This window comes from Dendronephthya gigantea, unplaced genomic scaffold, assembly GCF_004324835.1.
Source record: "Dendronephthya gigantea isolate DGI-Jeju-01 unplaced genomic scaffold, DenGig_1.0 000380F, whole genome shotgun sequence".
NCBI lineage: Eukaryota > Metazoa > Cnidaria > Anthozoa > Malacalcyonacea > Nephtheidae > Dendronephthya > Dendronephthya gigantea.
Genome location: NW_021163390.1, coordinates 1 through 22,769, shown reverse-complemented (window position 1 = coordinate 22,769; position 22,769 = coordinate 1). Strand labels below are relative to the sequence as shown.

The window sequence follows — 22,769 nt, the reverse complement described above, 5'->3', positions numbered from 1 at the left end:
AATTTGATATGATTTTTAGAGCTGCACTGCAGTGTCAGGTTAACAGCAATATTGATTAATTTCTTGATTAGAAATTTTCGAGCTATATTTTGGTGGTATTTTTGTGCTTTTTAAATTAAACGGATTAATTTCAACATTAAAAAACCAAGATGATTTCATGATATCTGGTGATGGAAGCATGACAGCATGGGTCATAGCGCTAAGTATTATGCGTACACAATATTTCACTGGTGTTATAAAAAATAGATTTTTTTTCTCCCTTTCCTATTATGTAATTGCATTTACCAATATATATGTAACTGTCAGGGGTTGGGGGTATTATGTGAATATGAAAGAAAACAACCTGCATTTTGTTCTGTATATTCTTGTGTTATAGAAGTCAAAAATACATGCTGTTACTATACTGTATAGGCCCTTGTGATTCATATACAATTATAGTTTCAATTGTGTGATAGTTATGTTCTTGTAATCTCAATTGTAGATTCTATGGCATATAGAGTCGAATTGGTACGGCAAAATATCTTTGAGAATTGAAGTTTATGGCGGTTCTTCAGGTATGTTCTGGCAATTCACTGAAATACTATTTGTTCGCTAAGGAATGTTGTCCCATGGTAGCGGTACGCATGAACCTGGGATATCACAATGCTGATAGCCTCACAACCCTGGACAATAATATAATAATTTACTTGTTCCTTGTGTTTCAATTTTAGATCAAATAAAGTATGGCAACCCAGGAGTTGCTAACAATTATTACCTTTCTCTTATCACTGACTACACCTCCATCCATCGCTGTGCCATACATGGATTTGATGGACTGACATACCAAGCAAGGTAAATATTGCAGGCTACATGGTATATGTTCAGTTTATTATTATGTCATATTAGGACTGTTGGACATTATTTTTTATTCAGTAATTCCCCTATATGGGAATGTGATAAAATTCGATGTTAACCCCCAAGTAAAGATTTCACAAAATCAATGGAAATAACGCTGTACCTCGACTGGTTTCAATTCTGGAGGAGCCGTGTATGGCAAAATTATATGCATTATCATTTCATTTTTGTTGATGATTGTTCGATGGTGTTTTGGTGCCAGAAGATAATTGATACTAATTATTGGCCCACGTACTGAAGACACATAACATCCCAGATAATAGCAACAAGTGTTGGGAATGCGGATAAGTCGACAGGACATGGTCGCTTAAATGAGGCAGCTTCCTGGTCTGCACGGAAAAATAACCAGGACCAAATGCATTCGGCAAGAAAGATGTTTGTCGGAGCGATTTCACTCAAAGTCGTCGTGATTATAATTAGTGGGTGAAGACCTATTCTGTGTCCTGTAGTTCCGACGGGCAAAAATTCGATCATTACAAAATAAATGGACTAGTCAGGGTTAGCTGGATTAATAAGCAAGGCTTCTACAGATTACCCTGTCACGTTATATGCATCACATCATTTCCATGCGGTCATATATAACTTTTAATGTGTGATTAAGATTAATTGTTTAACAAATTATTCATTTCATTAGAGACTCGCTGGTGGAAAATGTCCTATCACCAACTGTAACCGCGCTTTACATCCGCATTCATCCAAAGACATGGTACGCAACATATCTTTGAGAATTGAAGTTTATAGCTGTTTTTCAGGTATGTTCTAGCAATTCACTGAAATACTATTTGTTCACTAAGGAATGAGAAATGACTGAGAGATCCATCTGACTGAAATATATAGCGAAAATTTTTCAATAAGTGGCTTATGTAAGAGCGAGTTTTTGATTTAGAAATAAATTCTTTACACCCTACCAGCGGGTTTGTCAGGTTTTTTACTAACTTAGGTGCATTGGAATACAAGTAAAAATAAGGCGTGTTTTAGAAGTTATACCTGGACGAGGAATCCAGCATATCATTATGAGGAACAAAGCTATTATAGCGGTATATACTCAGGGCTATCACAATCAAGTTTAGTGTTATCGCTTTATTTCAATGTTTGCTGCACGGTCGGATTCTCACAATTAAAAGAAAATCAAGCGAAAAGTTTCACACGTACAAAAGTATAGGTATGGAACTGGGGCCGGTTGTTCGAAAGATGGATAACTTATCCAACGGATAAGTCCTATCCAACGGATAAATCTGGATAGTTATCCATTGGATAAAAACGCGTTGCAGGAAGCGTGGATAGTGAAGTGGATAGCTACCAATAGATAAGTTAAAATTTACCAGAAGAAAACAGGATTATTCTGAAATTTCGTACCACAACGTCAGCTGTTGCTAAGCATTTACAACATTGAATTCATAATCATTACGAATTCTCGAGTATAGTTACTGAATGGAAAAGGCTTGAACAAGTGATTTGCTCGAACTTTGCACTTCACATCATAGTGATTTATTAATTAAACACATTGCAATTTTATTCCTTGACCTTGCAACGCTTTGCCTTTCGGTCCATAGCAAATTTAGAAACACTATTTTAATGTTCGTGAATGAAATTACTTAGATATTAGCAAGTTTCCTTGGAATAGGTTGAATCTTTCTTTGCATATTCGCGTTTATAAACTGATTAGAAGCGTATAGTAAATTTACCACCTGTTATAAATGCGAGGATGTCCAAAAAATCGCCGGTCGAACGGAATGTGTAGGCAACGTGAAACGCTGCTGCGACAAATTGCACTTCGAAAACATTTTTAATATATAGTGAATACAATCATGATGTGTATTAGTTTGTTGAAACACAGTAAGAGGAATATTGCATTTTTGTCCTATTTTATATAAATGTTTACAGTGTTACCTTGTATCTTTGAATTTATCCACTGGATAGTGGATTTAAACCACCTCCGGACCTTGGATAAATTTATCCGGTAGATAGCGATTTTTATCCTCTGGTAAAGTTATACAAGCTTCGTGCAACCCAAATCACACGCTGGATAAAACTTATCCGTTGGATAGTGAGTTATCCGTTGGATAGCGACTTATCCACCTTTCGAACAACCGGCCCCTGTTCTTTTATTTATCGGAATAACTAGTGATGTGATCTTACATGAAGCATTTTCAGTCATGCTGCTAAATGTCGTGCTGGCTTCGCCACTGAGTATTTTATTTGCTCGCAGAGCCTCGTCTGCTGAACGTGACCGTCGGCCAGTCTTCACCATGTACGGTGACAGTTATTTTCTGCCTTTTAACTTGCCGACATGCAATGTTTCATTGCACGGTGAGTTTTCAACTTTACTGAAGGCGCTACTATACAATATGCAATTTTCCTTACAACTTGCAATGCAATTATAATTCCGAAGGATGTTAATTTGTAAAGAGTGTTCGAAATAGGAAACGTTAGCAGATAATCGTATTTGACAACTTTAGATGCCTCAGGAGTAGAATGGTTTTGCAATTTGCAAGGAAAGTTGCGTAGTGTAACAGCGCCTTGAGATTGTTTCGGAAAGCTGGTTAAATTTCGATGTAACTTGCAAACATGTAATGTTTCATTGCAATTGCGAGTTGACGGAAAACGGGACAAGTATCGTAGTTTCAACATACCTTTTATAGGGCGGAGACATTGATCTTCCATCCACGGTCGGTTTTATCATTTTTTCTGCTTTTTCTATCATTTCTCCTACAAAAGACAAAAACTGTTAAATCGTGGATCAATCTAACACTTCTCTCCCAACTAATATTATACCGTATAGTTCTATCAGTTCTAAATTGTCCTTCATGGAGGTCCAGGGGCATCCCGTATTGATGCAGTGTTACTACAGGAGGAAACCTGAACTAAACTGACTTATTTATGCTGGATAGCTGTATCAGTTCTAAACTCAACCAAACTAATTCTAACAATTCGAAAAAGCTGGGACTTCAGACGAAAAAGGTCAGCCGATTTGAAAAATCTTGATGCGGGGTGTTATAAGGCGGTTAGTAATTCATCACCTTCATCCAAGGATGTCCAGAACCGTGAGCATTTTCTGTGAAACAGTAAGCAGTTTTGTTATAAGATCCTTAGCTTCACTGCTAACATCTCCAGAGTGTTCGGAAATATACGACCCTCTTGACTTGTTTCTCCAATGGGTTATTTGCCTGCTTTGAAAATAAAGAAGATCCGGAAAGTCTAAAAGACGTTAACTTTTCATTGACGTACTCCAATTTTGAAATGAGGTTAAGCTACCTCCAGCTTCATTACAAATCGTGTTCACTACGTGAATTTGAGTAAACTGAAGTATATGGCATACCAAACATATATCCCAGGCCCACAGTCACACGATTCTTGTAGGATCGTTCTCAGGCTACGGGATTAACATTTTGGTAGCGAGGTAACTGGTGTACCACAGATTGTTTCCATATAGGAATTCTGATCTAAAAAATTAATTGTTATCATTGAGAAACTGTAACAATGAGAAATAACTGAACCTAAAACGTTTGCAGAATGCGCTCTGCTTCGTAAAACGAAATCACGGACAAAACTCGGAATTGAGATTATAGTGACTTCCAGGATTTGCTGGCAATGGTCACATCGAATGGTTTCTTCAAATACAATTTAAAGGGCAATTAAACACAAGTTCAATACACAACCGACACAAACCTTTAAAGCGTTCGTCATACGAGGAACACAATAAAACATTTCTGGCTAGAGAAGAAAAAGTTAAATTATGGTCGTTAAAGTTTAGGATAAAGACAGTAGTGAAAAAAAATTAGGGCGTGCTTACCTTCCAATCCCTGTTAGTGATGCCATTTCATGTAAAGCTAAAAATACGAAACAGTATGAATAAAGTTAGTTTAGTTCAGGCTCCTGCAGTAACACTGGATCAAAAAGCAGATGATCCTTAGCTTGGTGTCATTAAAAGCTCCAATCTCTTCGTGATATTTTCCATAAACTTTAGTCATCGCCTGTGAATGAAATATTCCAATTTGTTTAATTCATTCTTCGAAGGCTACACATGGCTACATTCCCGCTAAACGACATCCTCACCTGAAGGCACATTGCTTTCATAGTTGGTTTAGTTGTCAATAGGAATCAGTGATACAGATCGTTAGACAACTCGAGCCTGAAAACAAAATAGAAAAGTCGATCGAATCTTGAATGGTTTCATCCATGATTCTATACTTCTCTACTACATTCTGCAGGACAAATAACATTGCGTGAACTGTGCAGCAATATAGAGAATAGGGGGAAGCCAGACAGAAAAGCACATGGAAAGTAGTTTGAATATTTGCAAACCCTGATAGATAAATATCGTGGACTCACACATTTGTTATCGGCGTCTCCTCGTCGTTTTGTTCCAACAAGACTCTCAAATAATAGTCACCTGATAGCAGAGATACGTTACTGAGTTTGATTCCTATCGAGGAATAAGGGGGGGACGCTTTATGAAGAACTGTTAAAAAGCTAGAGCAGTTAGGCTTATCACTAACCTGTTTCAGTTCATCAGCTAAACATTCATACAGGACTTCAAACTAAAGGTGATTCCAAAAGACAACGCAGTTTCCACTCAGATCTTTTTCCATTGCAAATGCGTGCAAATCAGATTCGAGTGCCCCAGAAGTTCCTCTCGCGTCTGTCACATTGAAAACATAAGAAATTGTTTCATACTCTTTTACGAGAACAGTTTAGAGAAAGAGGTCAGGACTATTGAATTTGTCTTGTTATACTCATAGCGACAGGAAATCCTCCATTACATTTCCATATCCTATATTTTCAACGGAAACTAACCTTAACTTCGAGACTCACCTTGTAATTCCAAATCAGGTTGTACGCTGTCAGATCTTGACTGAATCTGTAAAAAAGATCCGCTTAAATATCATTGCTTTTTCATCTTTCAAACGACTAAAACATTTTCCCATTTTCTTAATACGAACACTTACTTGTAATAAAAAAACTGGATTTAAATTCTCACATCTTTCCTGGATTTGAATCTTATTTTTGTCCTCGAATGCGAGAGATATCCTTCAAGTTGATTCCTCAACGTTCCCCTCGTTTTTCCAGAGCTCTAAGACACAAGTATAGCACGTGAAATAACAGGCTTATACGTACATACAAGCATGCATTATGAAATTTTGGAACACGATTGTTGATTTAAAACGTACTTCTGCAAGCTTTACATTGTCACGAATTGATAAACGATCTTCTTCAGTCTCTGGTGGCTGAAGGAAAGATAAAAACTTTCTAACAAAATTGTTTCTTTACAAAAAGGTTTTACACTTCTGAATGAATTACCATTTAATTATTTCCTCAGTGGGGCAGTTGGCACAGTTTAAGGATGAATGATGGAGTTTAGTTACCAAAGCAGTTGATACCACTTAGTCATGAATACGATTGGTTAGTCAGAATCACCTCAATGGGTTTATGTAAATAATGGCCTCGCAAAAAAGTTTTCAAAGATTTCTTACTTCGTCAGGGCTTTCAAGGTAATAGAGCAAACCAGCAGGCTGTGAAAATCGTATTCAAATTTATTACATAATTGTTTATGAACCAAAAATTATGAACAAGAAATCTCGCATTTAAACTTTCTTGTATATTTTAGACATTAAAAACTATAACTACTTTAATACGAACATTATTCTCGCAAGTAATGCCATTGCTGTTGGATGATGCTATGCCAACAATAATGATTAAAAAATACTTATGGAGTATGCTTGTTAGTCTCAATTGAACTATTTACAGATAGCTAGTATATAGAGGATTATAAAATCACAAGTTTTAAGATGAATCTGAGAATGTTGCTAAAATACAACTCTGGTCCTGCGGATGGAATAGAGGCTATACCTCTGCAACAATTTGTTAATTTATCACACTAATTCGCACCTGTTCAATAGCGAACGTTTATCAGTGCTTTGCGTAAACATGGCCATGCGTAAGCGTTTTGGTAGAGCGCTCTCGGCAAGCGCCAGAACTTGTATTTTTGCCGCGGTTTCTTCATCAGCTTCCTAAAGTGAAGTTCTAACTAAATATTAACAGATGATTTTAGGCACTTCACACGATGCAGGAATATTCTTGAGGTTTTAAAGGGTCTTAATTTCGAGTGGTATTATACGCACTTCAAATTCAAGCAGGGAACAGTTGATGGAAAAATGAGTCAACTGTACGTCTTCAGTGACAAGAGCATTGCACCGGCATCGCAAAAGCGTAGGTTCGATTCCTGCCGGAGGATCTATAGTTCACTCATTTTTCCGTCATCTGTTCCTGGCTTGATTTGAAGTGTGTATAATACCTCTCAAAATTAAGACCCTTTAAAACCTCTTAAATATCAACTGAACTAATATGTACATTCATCACAGCTAAAAAAATGCAGAGCGTTATAAATGACGTTCGTCAAAGGCAGAAAATTCTCAATGGATGAATGAATAAAACGTACCTCGATTATCGCCTTCAGAACCATGCCAGCACTTTCACAATTGTTGTCGACGGATGCTGAAATTGTTGAGGAACGAATTCAAAACCACGATTGGTAAGAACCATTAGCGGGGCAATAGTAAAACATACATAAGCGAAGAAATGGTAAAATTGGTACTATTATTTAGTTTTGTCGTAAACCTACCTGGAACAATCGATAAATGCAATGACCCATTTCTAGACAAACAAATAACAGACTTCATGAGTTGCTCCTATGCATGGGTCAAGCTAGTGGACGTGGTAAACTTCACCAAAAAGGTAAAGAGAGAAAGGCTATTTAATCAACTCTCAACCTCAGTAAAAGAGCCATAAACTACCAAGAAGACAAGTTGAATGAAAAGCTCCTCAAATTTCTTTGTAGCATACCTGCAACTTTCTCCAGTAATTTCCCAAACTGTTCATCATCTGTTGTCTCACTAAGAGGAATATGCAATAGTCGATTTATTGTAACAGACTACATGAGTTGATTCAAAATATTGGAAGCAATCACACCTTACTATTAGTTTAACATGAATGTCCAACTTCACCCCCGTATTCTTTTAATATATTGCAAAGCAACTAGAACAAACCTGTAAGGAGGACACAGAGCAAACGTCAGAAAATCAAGCAATCCACTTATAACTAAAACCCCAGTAGAACGAATATAGAAGAAAAGTTTTCATGGTTAATCTATTTCTTGTGTTTAGTTAGAAAGGTAGTTCAAATTAGAAAGGCAGTTGCTACGAATCACTTGCTGGGTTTTGCAAGGGAATTTCTCTTCCAAAACAAAGCTATATACATACAAGAGGGATGGAAAAATAAAATGCAAGGGTTCAGCATAGATTATAGGCAACCAACACCGCACATCTTACAACATTTATCGTGAGAATTTCCAACAAACTGCTTAGAAATTTTTCAAAGGATAACAAAGAGCTTTTATTTACCTGTTCTTGTCGAATAGTTATCGTGCGTTGGCTATATAAAAAAACAGAATTGGTTTCGATAAAATTGGATCCTGTTAACATTCAGATTTCAAAGTTGGCTAAGTTTATGTGGATTGCAAGTTAAAGGGGTAACACTAATGACAGTGACAGATGATTTGGCAACATTATTACCAGGAAATTCATCGTTAAAGTGTTGGCGCTTTCCTTTATACGGAAAAAACGGCCAGACCGGTCCTATTGTTGATCTCGGTACAGACAGATTACTGGTATTTTAGAGTGTTTCAAGAACTCTGCGTTCAAGTATATCGTTACTTGCATCTGTCTAGCTCGGAAATTTCGCAACTATATTCTTAACGAAATACTCTATCTTAAATTTAAATATGACCGGTCTGACCATTTTGGCCGCTTAAAGGAAAGCCCTCTCTTTACCTGCATCAGAGCACACAGTATGTCGACAGCGGCGTGAGTCACGGCTTCATTATTCCTCTTCAAAGCTTTCACAGTTTTCACACCAACCTTCTCATAGAAGCTGTAAAAACAAAACAGAAACACGGTCTAGAGAAAGTGAGCTGGTTGAGTAAACAGCGTGTGTTATGGTTAAAGATAAACGTTTCTCACCTACTGAGCGTTGTGAAACCTGCTTTGGATCCAACCTAATGTCTCAAAGCGTGAAACAGTGCTTCGAGATCTTTATCTGATATTTTGTTTTGGTCTCCTGCAAATAGACGAAACATTTTAACTATTTTATGTATATATTGAATACCTGTGAAGGTAATAGCAGTCAGAATATGTATATTTTAGGGGTGAACACTAAATATATTTATTGGCAAAGATATACAATACCTTCGTGAGCAATGAGCATTGTGATGGCATTAATGATAAGTCTTTCTTTATTCTCCGGGAAAAGTCCTTACAAAATATTTAAAATCGTTTAAATATATATTGGAGTTTAAAAGACTTAATATTCCAGCCGTACTTCTGGCGAGAAAAATTCAAATCTACCATTTCATGGATTCGGACCCAGTCAACTCAGCAACCAGAGTTACCGCAGCGTAGTCCCTAGGCCTCTTAACGTTCTTTATACGCGGCGAGCCGGGAACTGAGAGGCCAAGAACAAAATGTTTTGTATTTTATCTATTTTGTCCCCACTTTCTGTATTGAGGTCAGTTTACGATCCACGACACGGTTAACTGGCCTTGTTCGACGTCGCTAGTCAAATATTTGCTTGAAATAACCTACGGGATATTAATTATACTGTCAGGACTTCGAAATATCCATACAAACGTTTCAATGTCATTTGCTGTCGACGCTATCGACTATCAAGTAAACTCGAGTCCGTGCGTACATGGTTATGATTATAATAAGCTTCAATCTGCCAATTTAAATTATTCTCGCTTCCTTTATAACGAATATTGTTGTAAATCTAGGTCAACTAATGCATACTAAAATAAGCAGAAAACTAACGTGCGTATGAAAAACACGTGAGTGGAAAACAGCCTTAATCCAGATTTTGACAGAACATTAAAACTCAGTAAAAATGCAATAATATTCTCTACACAGGATTTTGTCTGCAGAAAAGTACAAAATAAGAAATTGTCAACTTACGTCTTGGGTGACTGCATGAAGTAGACCGCTGTAGGAAATATTGCAGTTAAATCTCTACACATCTTCGGTTAAATTTCCTGCAAGGAACCAGTAATAAGACAATATAAGCTTTTGGAGATATTTCAAAAATTTAAAGTGAAATAAAAAGAGAAATATTTCACCTGGAGACGCAGCGAGGAATTTTAAATGACTGCTTTCTACTTCTTCGTCAACAACGTTATACAATGGACCCCAACGATAACCTTGAAAAATATATCATTTAAAAAAAACAATTCTTCTTTTGCTGTATGTGATGTATTGCACTGACTAATAGGAATACCTGACGAGAAGTGTAATTGTTTGTGTGTTATATGAGATCCCATACGTCAGGAGGAGAATGAAATGAGGGTTCGTATTTACGGCAATCATAGCAGTGCGAGATTTTCATCAGGAAAATTTTGACCATAATTTTCGCTCAATCATTTATGAAAAAGCGTACAGTACCGTCTCTTCGTTGGGGTCGTTTTTACACAAACATCTCCATTTCCACTGCCTCTAACCCCGTGTAGCTAACCAGCCAATGATATATCCCTAGATTGAGTGAAATACAAACATTCAGAACAAGAAATATTTTATATAGCTTCATACAAAATCTGCTTTTTTAAACTACCTGTCGGAAGACGAGTAATTTCTCAGCTGACCGCTTGTGTATTCCAGCCCGAACAACTGAGGATGGTCTCGATAGCTAATTATTGAAAATATCTGACAGAAAAAGAAGTTTTAAAACTATGATATACTATAATACACAAGTCTTAACCAAACGGTATATTCTGGAAAGTAACTGCAAAAATAAAACTATTTTAAGTCGGCTGGATACTTTTTTGCAATTGGACATGTTCAAAATGGAAACGTGAAATAAAAAAGATGATAAAAGCAGTAAACTTGAATCCAGGTCAGAAGACATGGAGTGTTTGGAGTGTTTGGAGTGTTTGGAGTGTTTAGAGTGTTTGGAGTGTTTGGAGTGTTTGGAGTGTTGGAGTGTTTGGAGTGTTTGGAGTGTTTGGAGTGTTTGGAGTGTTTGGAGTGTTTGGAGTGTTTGGAGTGTTTGGAGTGTTTGGAGTGTTTGGAGTGTTTGGAGTGTTTGGAGTGTTTGTTTTTTTTTCTTTCAAGGTCTGAGATGAACAATTACTGGAACTGACATGGAATGTCGCATGACTTACTGAGCTAAGGGGATGAAGGCTGACGATGTTGAACATATATTATAGTAATAATAGTTTATAGTTTATTATATATTATAGTAATAGAGTTGATGTTCGCGGGCATAAATGTGTTTTTGGCCCTCCTCGCGGAACACATTTTAACCCTCGCTACGCTCGGGCTAAAATGAGTTCGAAGTCGGGCCAAAAACACATTTATGACCGCGAACATCAACTCTATTGTTATATTATTATCACTATAACATACACATGAGTATATACAAAATTAGTAAAATACAATAATTAGTAAATACAATAATTAGTAAATACAAAATTAGTAAAATACAATAATTAGTAAATAGATTTGAATAAATATACACCTGGTGCAAGGCACTTTTTAATGATAACTCCAAGCTTATACTTTCTGGATAATTTAATACATTCTATAGGGTTTAATGATCAATATAGGGATAAGTATCATAAAATTGTTTGGCTGTTGGGGTTTATAAACTATCAAAACTACAAAATTATATCCTGTCAAAATTTCGAATTTCTAAAATAATGCCGGGTTTATGGTCATTTGAATTTGCTTGCTACTTTTATAATACGCAAAAAAGTAGACGGTAGACACTGATTTTAAGTTCAAATTTATAATATTTCAAAAATATATTATGCATTATTAATTATTTAACATACCTTGAATAAATTTGAAGTTTTACATGATTCAAGAACATTTTCATTTGTATACCAAACTGTTTCGCCTTTGGATTTGATTCCGTTCATTAGTCAAAGTACACTTCAAGATGTCGGGCTTCCCTTCAAAATTGTCGAGGCCAGGGATATGACGGTGCTAGTGCTGTGTCCAGCCAGGTAAAAGGTATTTCTGGGAGAATATTAGAGAAAAACCCGAAGGCGTTGCATGTTCATTACTCCAGTCATCGTTTAAACCTTATTGTTGCCAAAGCGTGTTCAATTCTTCCAGTGAAAAATATGTTGAGTCAGGCACAAAATATCGCCAGCTTTTTTATCAGTTTCCCTATCCGCTCACAGTATCTAAGTAAAAAGATGAAAGAGTTTGGTTTAACCCGTAACAAGCTCGAAAAGCCTTCCACGACACGATGGGTAGAACGAATAAGATCCCGCGATGGTTGTTTGGATGCATTCAAAGTTATCTACGAAACACTCAATTTTATGCAGTTTGGAGGATCGCAGAAGGGCCATTTCCTAGATTAGCTAGTGACGCACAGTCTCATTTTTGCAACGTGGAGAAATTTGAATTTATGGCTGCTCTCATTATCACCCAACATGTTCTTGATCATACTTTGTCATTGACGGTCCAATTAAAGAAGAAAAAAAAATCGATATTGCGGAATCAATAAAACGGATTAATCTTTTAAAGGATGAAATGGCAAAACTACGTGCCTCTGTAGATTTATTCCACAATGAATACTACGACAAGCTGTTGGAATTAGCTAATAACCTCGACGTGGCTGAGTGTTTTCCCCGGGTATGTAAAGCTCAAACAAAATGTGATAATCATCACCAGTACAGCAGGTGGTTACAACAGATTAACAGTAACCATTAAGAGTCGTGCATAGGCCACGTGATAACGAAACATTCTGAGCTCATCAATGAACAATTGTAAAGGTTTTATTGTAACTCATAGGAAAACCTAATGTTATATTTTGTAAAATCTATTATATTACGAGTGTCTTTCCCTAAGTCTACCGACCCCTGAATTCCCCACGCTATCGTCACCCTGTAATAAATAAGTAAGTTGCAAGTCCTCACCTTCAACCACAAGGATTAATTACGTAAATCGAAGTGCAAAATTGAGATTACCGGTTTCTGAGTTTACCGGTTTATAATGCTCAGTATTTAATAATCCGTAAGACCAATTTATCATTATTATTACTTGACTTACGGATTCATTAAGTTTATCCTCGTCTTAACTCAAAAAAGTTTTCAAAGGACTTGCATCCAGAAGGGATTTACCAGGAACAGGCTAAAATTAAACAGATATTGAGATTAATGCACGATGATGATTCGTGATCTTAAAATTGCTACCTTTTGAAACTCTTCACGAGTTAATAAGCCTTGACTGTTCCCTGTGAAAGAAAAATTGGTAAATATAGTCATATTATAATATATATTTCCTCCATATTGCAAAGGTAATTTCGCTTGCCTTCAGTTTCTTCCTGTGTAAAACAGTGTCTTTGGAACCTGGTACGACATCAATCTGAAACGATTGTAAAATGAAAAAGCTAGTCTAAATCAAAGATCTCTTTCTTTTCTGCTTCCCCTGCCAGTCATGTTAGTAGCAATGTAAGGGATGGATAGTGAATGTTCTTGCACGAAATAAATTTCATGCAAAGCGAGTTTGAAGAGAAATTCTTACCATAAAAGCGCTTGGTCCATATCTCGGCCTACGACTCAAATATCGAGTTCGTTGAACAAATGCCGAACCAAGATTCAACTTTTGACCGGAATCTTGTAATAAAATCGACGAGGGTGAAGATCTGCCGTGTTCTGTAAGCAGCATCTTTTGTTCTGCGCTGTCTAAAATGCAGGCAGATAATTTGTTCATTTCGTAAATGCGCGAACAATGGCCGATCTGTTTTAACATTACAAACCTGACTCCTTGAGTTCGGTTTTCTTCATTTCAACATCATCCCGGGTATCTTCAATATTAGTTTCCTCATCTTCTCTACACGATGCGAGGCGATCTTTGACAAGATCTACAATCAATGTACGCTGTCTGTGCTCTTGCTAAGAAGTTCTGTTGTAGTTTCAAGGCGTTGTCTGGCTCCTTCTTTAATGAGTTCGGCCGATAAATCATCTGAAATACAACAATATCAATTTGACATTCCGCCAACGGAATGCCCAACCGAAACATTGAACAGGTTTGACCCATCGTTGACAAGTTGTGGGCGAAAACATTCAGAGCACAATTTGACTGAGAAAATAAATGGGCTTACCAAAGAGTTGTTTTGGAATTAAACTTTCATAAATCTCAGTCTTTCCCACCGCTGGTCGTCACAAGATGTTTGAGTCACAAGATTTCTGTACTGAGCATACGGTACCAGTAGCCTTTAAATCGCGGGTAAGAAGGTCAGATGCTTTGGTATCGAATTTTGTGTTTGGCACCTGGCTAGAATCATCTGCACGAGTTTTGCTATCAGTTGAAGAAGCCTGGAAATGACAAATAAGTTCCTAAGAGCTTTCACTAGAAGAATATTAAAACTTGGTCGCTCTTGCAAATATATCTATTGAAAATTCAGCAAGCAATCCCCGTGGCAATAGAATGACATGTGGACTTACTTTCGTAATAAATGGCACGAATTGTTTTCTTAACAATAGCGGACAGTTGACAAACCAGGATGGAATGACATTATCAGCAAGAGCTACAGTGTATTGAGAGTATCTAAGGTGAAACATATCAGTTCGTTTATATTTTAATCATTTTGACAAAACCAATAATAAAAAGTTTCAGATGTTATCGCGTTGAGCCAACTTCGATGATTCTGTGTAAGGCAAACATATTCCAAAGACTTGTTTCAACTGGATCGCTGTGAAGTTTTTGTACAAAGCACAAAGCTGTTACAATGCGATTTAAACGATTTAAAAGAATGTTACCAACTTTTCGCCGAATACGATTGTGTGTTTACACAACCTAGCTCTCTTTAGGGGTACATTGATATTTTGTAACAGATTTCATAATTTACGTAACTTCAAGAAACATACCAGAGAGAAATTCTAGCAGTGGTATGGCAACTTGAGACGTTGGCGAAAGTTTAGTAAACTTTTCCAGATATTGTGGGAGCAGTCTAAGGACAGAAAATTTAGTAATTATTACTTAAAAAATCATATATTTGTGAAGGAGTATCTCGCATCACAAGAGACGTTACGTTTAGGCTGGAGTTTATTGAAAAACGTTTCTGTAAATTCACTGAGCACATTATCAAGGCACGATTTCAAATACTCCAAAGAAATAAACTTCTAAAACGCTGCAACTACTTAAATCAACTTCATTCTTACAAAGTGCTAATGGAAATAAAAAAACGTCTCAAATTCCAGACTATTTTAAGTAGCCATACCTTGCCATAACTGAAGGCATTTCTAACATACATACGGTGAGACAAGATACGCTTAACGTCGCGAAATGAGCAACCAAGTACGCATCAGACAACACTAGACGAAATATACAACAACGTTTAAGCAAGAACAGACAACCGCTGAAAATAAAGTCACGCAGATTCTTACCTGTTCATCTTGACCAATAAAAATGTGGTACGTACACAGCTCCGTTAATACCTGCACGTGTTACAATAAAATATCCAATTAAATCATTAGTATGGTATGATATAATTATGGTATGATATGCATGGTTATGGTATGGTATGATTTCGTTATGGTATGGTATGGTGTGATATTATTATGGTAAGATATGGTTATCGTATGGTATGATTTAGTTATGGTTAGTTATGGTATGATATGATTATATATGATATATGATATGATATATGATATGATTATATGATATGATTATATGATATGATTATGATATATATGGTTATGGTATGGTATGGTTTTGGTATAATTATGGTAAGATATTATGATATATGCAAAAAACTGATTGATAAGAACCGTACTGGAAAAATTCTAGCGTACAAATGAGGTCGGCGCATATCGTTAGGAACACGAAATAATCCAGGAAGAAAATCGTAATTTGAAACCTGAATGCAAAGTAAAATTTTTAGTTCATGATTTTGGTGTGAAAGAACACAACTTCACTTCCCTTCCCATTTTAGAGAAGACTGTAGATATTGAACGTAAATATTGCTTTCCAGAAAGTATCAAGTTTTTATCTTGCAGTGCCTCTGGAAAGTTCCTCAGAAGAACATCCAACACCTCCCATTCCAATTCCTAGAAAATGAAGAAAGTTGAACTTCAATCGAAACTTAATGCCAGATGATATATTATGATAGAAAAGTTTACCTGTTGTAAGCACACAAGAATAACATTCATCGCCTCGCTGTAAGGCAGTGAAACAATCCCGTTTGTCTTATCTTCTGCAGAACTAAAACAAAAATGAAATGTATTACGCAAACAAGAAAAGGAATTTTGGAAGCAGAATACCTGACATACGTGGCACTATCGTCATTAACCAACCTTTTCTTTCAGAACAAACAAAATACGAAGTGAATTAAACTTTTCTACTTTTGTCTTGCACAAGGCCTAGACGTTGTCAGCTCGCAGACTGAGGAAACATTGAAGAATCTTTAAGAAAACACAATGTGAGACATCATAGAAAAATCGCGAGAAATAAAATTGAATTTGCCTTACCGAAAGCCGTATTTCCGATGCACTATACGTCCGATAGCCATTGTCATAATGAGTTTTTATGTGGTACACTAATATATTGAATATTCGTTCGGCTCGTTCTTGAGGTTTACGAAACAATTTCATCTGCAAAAATAGAATGAAATTACTGAAAGAGAAGCAAGTGTGGCATTAAATTACACTTATTTTTGTTCACGAAAAAACTTCATCACAATGAACGAATATGTGTGGACAATCTCTGCATGTCCTTCATTACCTTGAACAAGCGTACTAATCCTAATACAGCCTCTTTGATGTCTTTCTATGCTGTTTCATCCTGAGGCTGCAGCAACAAAGACAAATTACAGTGATTAGATGTAATTTTATGTCTCTAGATGTTCCTACATATACCTTGCAGTCTCTATAATTACCTTACATGTTCTTTACATGACGGCTTAACGTATCGTTTGAGAGGATCAACTGGACAGTGGCAATCTGGAATTGATAAATGAAATATATATCCTTTTACTTCACTGATGCGTTTGCATTCACGACCCCCGTGTAAAACGATCCAATTTGCGGATATATAGTTAGGTTCAGGTCAGGAAGCTTTCACTGATAAGAAAGAGTTTTCTATTGAAGTACAGTATCAGCTCATCACGAATGAAGAGGGAAATTGGAGTGGAGAAATGAAACCGTCTGAAAATGATTGTATTGAGTACCTTCTCGATTATATGCAAAACATCGCAAACTTTCGGTGAATCAGAGGATTCAATAACATCGACCAGAAGCTGGACAGCTCGGATCCGCACAGAAATATCCCGATCTTTGACAATGTGGTCTAAATGTGACAACACTGAATTCTCAAGTATTTCTTCCTGTAAAAAACACGGAGTTATAAAACTAGAAAAAGATTCATAATATCGCTAATGTCTAGAAAAATGGACTAAAATTTATTCAAAGTACTAAAATTTTATACCTCATATAGTGGAGATAACGTTCCTAATATGTTACAAAGCACATTTAGAGCTTTAATTCGGTTGGCCGTCCTCTCTTCACATCTAAAAAAAAATTCCCATTAGGATAAGACTGAGGCTACATAGAAATACATCACGAACTTAAACAAAAATCAACATACCAAAATATTACATTTTTACATAACAAAATATAAAGAAAAAAGAAGACCACACACTTGAAGTATTTCTCCACCAAATCTTTAATATTTTCAAACCAGTTTTCGCAGTAAGGATGAAGAGACTGGGAACGATGAGAAACCAGGAGAATAACTGATGATTACTGCAAACAACGACATTTCATTTAGCTGCAAACAACGACATTTTATTTAGCTAAGTGGATTCCGTTAGATCTTCATATATTTTATTAATTTTGTCCTCAAAGAAAGTCATAAAATTGTTAGCTAGATTCTCATCAGATTGGCACACAGGATATTGAGAATCAGGGGTATAATGTAGTAACTTTCCAACGGTTTTAAATAATTTCTTTTGGTCACTCCCATTATCTCTAACAATTTCAGAATAATAACGAGTACGACTTTCCTATAATAGCTCACTGACACGGCGACATTGCTGACTGTATTTTAGACGATCACAGGATTGTCTTGACTTACGCCATACCCGCTCGAGTTTCCTTCTGATACGTTTTTCGTTTTTAATTTGTTCAGTGTACCAAGGTGCAGCTGGACGAATAATTATCTCTCTGGAAATAAGTGGTGCATGATGATCCAGAATTTTGGGCAGCTCCGAGTTGTATTGGTTGACTTTCGCACTTATATCAGCCGTGTTCCCAGTGTTAATCGGAGATAGCCTAATTTCATTAAGGAACGAGTCCATATTGATTGCTTTAATTTTACGTGACTCCACGACCCTTCTCTGAAACAATGGTTTTTTAAAATTGAGTTCATATGTAACCGTGTAATGGTCAGATATAGATGGATCATGAACGTCAATAGATTGAACAATATTTTCCTCATGGCGAGACAAGATAAGGTCTAACGTGTGACCAGCAAAGTGTGTTGGTTGTTGTACACGTTGTTCTAGATTAAAAGAATCAACAAGATTGAGAATTTTTTTTGTTGTTAATTCCGACTTATCGTCTACATGGAGGTCGATATAATACGATTATATTTAGAATTTGAGATGACACATTGATTTGCATACCCATCACTTCGAAAGACTTAATATGTGAGAACATTTTCGCCGAGTCCAGCTTGACTTTTAAAGTGTTGTTGTATAGTATACCAATGCCTCCCCCTCTACCTTGTTGTCTCGAGATATTGTTAAAGGAGTAGCCCTTCGGGGTGAAATTCCCAAAAGATATATGATCAAATTTGTCAGGGTGAAGCCAGGTTTCTGTAATCGCAAATATATCAAATTCATTCTCAACCACATAGTCTTTGACTAAATTCGCTTTGTTCCGAATAGACCGTCAGTTGAGAAGACCAAAAGAACAAAGCTGAGTAACAGCTGTACCAGGAGTGTTGGCAATGCCTGATAAAGGAATATTGATGAGATTGATTCTCTTAATATAATTTCTGCCATATATATTTACAGGCTTTGGGACACGGTCCGTGATTCTAACAGGGATAGCTTCCTGATGATTTGCAGGATGATAGTGATTGTATAGTGTGGCGGTGGTGTTTGCGAAGTAGGTATTATAGCAAATATTCCTATAGGTCATATGGAACAACCAACCTTTCTGTAATTCAACTGCCCAAGCATTGAACTAAGCTCCTCAGGATTATTAGCGGGTCGAAACGTGTTCATCAAACGTAACTGCTTTCGATGTTCAGACATCTCATCCGACTGATTATTATCAAAAGTTTGAGGACCAGGATTAGGCGAAACATCCACACACATTGTTAGATCCTGCTTGAAGGCTTCGTACACAGGACTAGACTAACAAATCCATGTTTCGTTTCTTTAGCAATCGCAAATGAGACTTTGTATTTAGGTTCAAAACCAACTCGTTGTATGTTGACCCGACATCGAAAAGCAATATCTCCACAAATACTCAAGGTTATGCCATCCGCAGCCAATCCATCCAAATCCGTGCAATTAGTACTCTTAAATGCCATATTAATTGGTCGAGATGTACGAAACTCGTTAGATGAAATAAATATCATAAAAAATATATAGAGCTGCCGACCAACCGACATATTGGTCGTGAATTAAGCAGTACGAAAACACAATATTCATTTCCATACACCAAAAGATGGTGATTCAATGATAACATCACGTTATCAGCTTTAGAGAATTTCTTTAAAAACTTGTTTAACGAATCGGATAGAAGCAAACGGGAACGAGAAGAAGAAGAAGTTGTGAAATCATTGTAAGTGTGCTTATTTCTATTTAAACCCGACAACTTTACTTGTTCAGGGAAAGACATATTAGAGTTGTTTACTAGTAAAAGCTATGTACACACACCTTGGGTGGTGGTGGACAAAATATTGAATATTGGTTATTTTTATTCTAATCACTAGCTGCCTGTGAAGGAACATACAAAATTTTACTAGAATGCTACAAAAACAGCTGGATTGAAGGTTGTCAAACTGAAATGGTCTCCCAAGTGGCAAATCGATTGCTCGAATCCTACCATAACCGTGTTTCATTATAAATCTGTGAAAAGGAAAAAGTAAATTAAATGAACATGGCCGTTCAGCACAAGTACTTGTAGTCGATTGGAGAAGACAATTGTCTCCCATGCGGTAAATCGATGGTTCGAATCCTACCATAACCGATTTTCATTATAAACTTCGTCAAAAGAAATACAGTAATTAAATAACCATGGCCATTCTCCAAAAGATCTTGTAGTCTAGTGGCTAATGCAATTGTCTCCCAAGTGTTAAATCGATGGTTCGAATCCTGCCATGACCTTTTTTCATTATGAACTTCGTGAAAAGAATAAAGTAAACTAAATAACCATGGCCGTTCAGCACAAGACCTTGCAGACTAGTGGCTAAGACAACTGTCTCCTAAGTAGTAAATCGATGTTTCGAATCCTGCCAAAACCATTTTTCATTATGAACTTCATGAAAAGAAAAGTAAACTAAATAACCATGGCAGCACAAGACCTTTTGGTCTAGTGGCGAAGACGATGGTCTCCCATGTGTTAAATCGATGGTTCGAATCCTACCATAACCGTTTTTTTTATGATCTTCGTGAAAACGATAAAGTAACAAATAACATGGTTCCCGAAAGAACTTGTGGTCTAGTGGCCAAGATTTTCTCCAAAGTTTTAAATCGATGTTTGGAATCCTGCCAAACTATTTTTATTATGAACTTCGTAAAAGGATAAAGTAAACTAAATAACCATGGCCATCCAGCACAAGATCTTGCAGTCTAGTGGCGAGGACAATGGTCTCAGAAGTGGTAAATCGATGGTTCGAATCCTACCATAACCGTTTTTCATTATGAACTTCGTAAAAGGTAAACAAATAAATAACCATAGCCATCCAGCACAAGACTTGGCTAGTGGCGAAGGCGATGTCTCCCAACTGTTAAATCGATGGTTCGAATCCTACCATAACTTTTTTCATTATGAATTCGTGAAAGCGATAAAGTAAATAAATAAACATAGCCGTTCAGCAAAGAACTTGGTCTGGTGGCTAAGACAATTTTTAAGTGGTAAATCGATGTTTTGAATCCTGCCAAAACTATTTTTTATTATGAACTTCGTGAAAGGATAAAGCACTAAATAACCAGGGTCATACAAGACCTTGGTCTAGTGGCGAAGACGATGGTCTCCCAAGTGTTAAATCGATACGAATCCTACCATAACCGTTTTCATTATGAACTTCGTGAAAAGGATAAAGTAAATTAAATAACCATAACCGTGCAGCACAAGACCTGGTCTATGGTGACAACGTCTCCCAAGTGTTAAATCGATTGTTCGAATCCTACCTAACCGTTTTTATTATGAACTTCGTGAAAGGTAAATAGATCAAATAACATAGGTTCACCAAGAACTTGGGTCTTGTGGCAAAGACAATTTCTCCCAAGTGTTAAATCGATGTTCGAATCCCGCCATAATTTTATTATGAACTTCGTGAAAGGATAAAGTAGACTAAATAACCATCATCCAGCACAAGACCTTGCGGTCTAGTGGCGAAGACGATGGTCTCCCAAGTGAAATCGATGGTTCGAATCCTATATAACCGTTTTCATTATGAACTTCGTGAGATAAAAGATAAATAACCATAGCCGTTCAGCACAAGACTTGTGGTCTAGTGGCAAGACAATTCTCCCAAGTGTAAATCGATGTTCGAATCCTACCAAACTTTTTTATTATGAACTTCGTGAAAGGATAAAGTAGACTAAATAACCATGGTCATCCAGCACAAGATTGGTGGTCTAGTGGCGAAACATGGTCTCCCAAGTGTTAAATCGATGGTTCGAATCGTACCATAACCGTTTTCATTATGAACTTCGTAAAAGGATAAAGTAAACTAAATAACCATGGCCATCCAGCACAAAGATCTTGCGTCTAGTGGCGAGGACAATGGTCTCAAAGTGGTAAATCGATGGTTCGAATCCTACCATAACCGTTTTTATTATGAACTTCGTGAAAGGATAAAGTAAATAAATAACCATGGTCATCCAGCACAAGACTTGCGGTCTAGTGGCGAAGACGTTTTCTCCCAAGTGTTAAATCGATGGTTCGAATCCTGCCATGACTTTTCATTATGAACTTCGTGAAAAGAATAAAGTAGATAAATAACCATGGCCATCAGCACAAGATCTTGCGTCTAGTGGCGAGACAATGGTCTCAAGTGTAAATCGATGGTTCGAATCCTACCATAACCGTTTTTCATTATGAACTTCGTGAAAGGTAAAGTAAACTAAATAACCATGCCACCAGCACAAGACCTTGTGGTCTAGTGGCGAAGACGATGGTCTCCCAAGTGTTAAATCGATGGTTCGAATCCTACCATAACCGTTTTCATTATGAACTTCGTGAAAAGATAAAGTAAATTAATAACCATAACTGTTCAGCAGAAGACCTTGTGGTCTAGTGCGAAACAATGGTCTCCCAAGTGTTAAATCGATGGTTGAATCCTATGATAACAGTTTTTCATTATGAACTTCGTGAAAAGATAAAGTAGATAAATAACAAAGCCGTTCTCCAAGACTTGTGGTCTAGTGGCTAGAAATTCTCCCAAGTGTTAAATCGATGTTCGAATCCTGCCAAACCGTTTTTATTATGAACTTCGTGAAAAGGATAAAGTAAACTAAATAACCATAGTCATCCAGCACAAGACCTTGCGGTCTAGTGGAAGACGATGGTCTCCCAAGTGTTAAATCGATGGACGAGCCTACCATAACCGTTTTTATTATGAACTTCGTGAAAAGGATAA

The 22,769-nt window shown here is 36.7% G+C and overlaps 3 long non-coding RNA genes across 3 annotated transcripts; all 3 read right to left on the bottom strand.

Annotated features, from left to right (window-relative positions):
• Positions 1-4,827: 4,827 nt before the first annotated feature.
• LOC114542705 lies at positions 4,828-5,266 on the bottom strand. Its single transcript, XR_003689732.1, has 3 exons — positions 5,227-5,266; positions 4,951-5,026; positions 4,828-4,868 (listed from the first exon to the last, which is right to left on the bottom strand). It is a non-coding gene; the product is annotated as an uncharacterized LOC114542705 (long non-coding RNA).
• Positions 5,267-10,099: 4,833 nt separating this feature from the next.
• On the bottom strand, positions 10,100-10,590 carry LOC114542708. Its single transcript, XR_003689735.1, has 3 exons — positions 10,549-10,590; positions 10,383-10,469; positions 10,100-10,141 (listed from the first exon to the last, which is right to left on the bottom strand). It is a non-coding gene; the product is annotated as an uncharacterized LOC114542708 (long non-coding RNA).
• Positions 10,591-10,600: 10 nt separating this feature from the next.
• LOC114542707 lies at positions 10,601-13,038 on the bottom strand. The gene is made up of 4 exons (XR_003689734.1): positions 12,999-13,038; positions 11,771-12,127; positions 11,455-11,517; positions 10,601-10,640 (listed from the first exon to the last, which is right to left on the bottom strand). It is a non-coding gene; the product is annotated as an uncharacterized LOC114542707 (long non-coding RNA).
• Between the last annotated feature and the right edge of the window lie 9,731 nt (positions 13,039-22,769).